Genomic DNA, 2,968 nt, shown 5'->3' with positions numbered 1-2,968 from the left:
GCAGAAGAAAATGAGGAGAGGAGGGGACAGACGAGGGAAGAAGAAAAGACAATGACTCTTATCACCCAGCATTTTTCAGTGCCTCCTGGCTCCAGACTAGAATACCATATATTAAAGAGTTGAGGGTTGCTTATCTATTCCCTGGCCCTGGTAATTCTCCCTGGACAAAAGTATCAGTTTACAGGCAGGCTTTGTAGTTTGAGGTACTTGGCTGGTATAATTGCCTCCTATCCTGTCTCTCTGTGTTGATTTTTATCAGGAAGGTCATGATTTATTCCCCCTAGAAGTATTGGTTCAATACACAGGGAAGGTTCGCTACTTAGTAAAATTGTTCTATATCTTGTTTTACCAGCTTTATGGAGATATATTCAAATATCACACAATCTGTCCATTGCAAGCATGCAAAAAATGTTTAATGACATGAATATATTCACAGAGTTGTTCATTCATTACCACAATTTAGAACACTTTGATTACCCCAAAAAAGAATTCTCACACCCCTTAGTCATCAACTTCCAATCCCCCCAGGCCCACCCCTAGCCCTAGGCAACCACTAATCTACTTCGTGTCTCTATAGATTTGTCTATTTTGGATATTTCATATTAATGGAATCATGTGATGGGTCACTCTGGGTTATTTTCCTTAGCATAATGTTGTCAAGTTTCATCTGCATAATCACGTGCACTAATACTGAATCCTTTTTTATTGTTGAATAATATTCCATTGTATGACTATACCACATTTGTTTATCTATTCATCAGCTGATGGACAGTTGGATTGTTTGCACACTTTGGCGATTATAAATAATGCTGCTATGAACATTTGTGTACATGTTTTTCTGAGGGCATATGTTTTCAATTCTCTTGGGTATATACTTAGAAGTGGAATTTCTGGGTCACATGGTGACTCTCTATTGAACCATTTGAGGAAATGCAAGATTCTGTATCTTTTTCATCCATTGCCATATGTCTGAAAATAATTATCTGGAAAAAAATCAATGCCGAGTTCTTTTAATATCGTTGAGTTTTCTTCCCTCTCACATCTTAGACCAAAGCTCCTAGCTAAAATGCCCTTGTTTGTTCCATGAATTAGCACTGTAAAAGCTTGATATGCCAAAAACATTCACTAGACAGAGTAAGTCTTTCTTCTTGATATGACATACCATATATTGTCAATGAAAACTAACTTTAAAAGGTAGAACCACTTAATGATAGGTTTTGCATCACAATACCCTACATGTTATTTTGTTGTTCTGGAATTTCGATATAAAAGGTGATATTGAAAAAATAATGCTACTACTAATAAAAAGTATGCACTATTTTACATATATTTTACAGTTTATCAGTAATTCCAACTTGAACAATGTTCATTTAGCCCTTTTAGCATTTAAGTTAAAATTTCTCTTCTTCTAGAAATGAGAAAACTAAGATTCAAATAGACTAAGCTGCTTCCAAATATTAAATATTATAGATAGTTACAGTGCTGGCTAGGACTTCACTCCAGACTCCAAAGTTCAAGTCTAGAGAACTTCCAGTTATAACTCTAGTGAAAGGAGAGCGCCCAGCTACGGTCATTTGTCCAATCTCTACTCTCACCTTTCCTTTCTACTTTTCCCTCCCTGCCCCCACAACACACACAGTACTCAAACGACATACCCAATTCATGCACATGCATAAACAGCACACACACACATTTCCCACATACCACAGACACAGATGTACACACCTCACACTGCCCCCACATATGCACACCACAGAAACACACACTACACTCACACAAAAATCTCATGCACATGACAGACACATACATGAGGTCTGTCCAGAAAGTATCCAGCCATTGTTAATATTAATATAATGAGAACGGTTAGTGCGACATTGATGTAACCTGGCAGCCAAGGCGTGTGGACTGGAATGCGCATGCGTGAACAGTGACTACTTCACTGTACTAGTCAATGGGGTGCTAGATGCCTTGAGTGAGCATGTGTACTGTGTAGCCGTCCCATTCAAAATGACTGAGCGAGTAGAGCAATGAATCTGCATCAAATTTTGTGTTAAGCTTGAACATTCCTCCTTGGAAACTATTCAGATGATTCACAGGGCTTTGGGGATGATGCAATGAGGGTAGTGTAAATAAAAGTGTTGCCCAAATGCTTCAAAGATGGTCGAGAATCTGTTGAAAGTGATCCACGTTCTGGAAGGCCTGCAACAAGTAGAACACCCGAGAATGTTGAACATGTACGGGTTAGGTTAAGAGACGCGGGGAGAACTGTGTGAGGTCCCAAGGTGACTACTTTGAAGGGAACTGAGGCGTCATTGTCCTATGTATGATGTTTCTTGTATCTTCTTCAATAAATGTCTCTATTTTGCATATGACATGGCTGGATACTTTCCGGACAGCCCTGATATACACACCACATGGAGACCTCAAATACACATCGATACCTCACACACACATGCAGTCTGTGACTGACCAGAAAGCAGTTAGAGCCAAAAACAATGGATCTGGGTGTGGGGGAAAGCACACATCCCTTCCTCAAATCGAAGCCATGGGTAGGGCACAGCAGGGAAGGATTTGGGCATTCCTAACCCCTTGGCCATATTACCACTGCTAGTTGTGAGAACTTTAGGACGTTTTTTAAACTTCCAAACCTCAGCGTCCTTATTATGATAATAATAGAATCTACCTTCTACAGTTGCACTAAGATCTAAGATCAAATACTCCACATAAAATACTAGGCACATAGTAAGAATTCAATAAACGATAGCAATTACTACTATTATGATTATTTTTATCCCCACAAAATATATACTTAAAATGTAAGTGCAACACAAGCTTTTTTGAGAGATCGAAAGGGCAAATTAGAAAAAAAATTTTTAAAAGACTGCTTAGAAGTGATATCTCTATAAGGAATAGGACCATTTGCTATGTTATGAACACTGTTATGAATAATCATAATTCTTTGCTATCA

This window comes from Propithecus coquereli, unplaced genomic scaffold (assembly GCF_000956105.1).
Source record: "Propithecus coquereli isolate 6110/MARCELLA unplaced genomic scaffold, Pcoq_1.0 Scaffold415, whole genome shotgun sequence".
NCBI lineage: Eukaryota > Metazoa > Chordata > Mammalia > Primates > Indriidae > Propithecus > Propithecus coquereli.
This window is presented reverse-complemented; position numbering follows the sequence as displayed.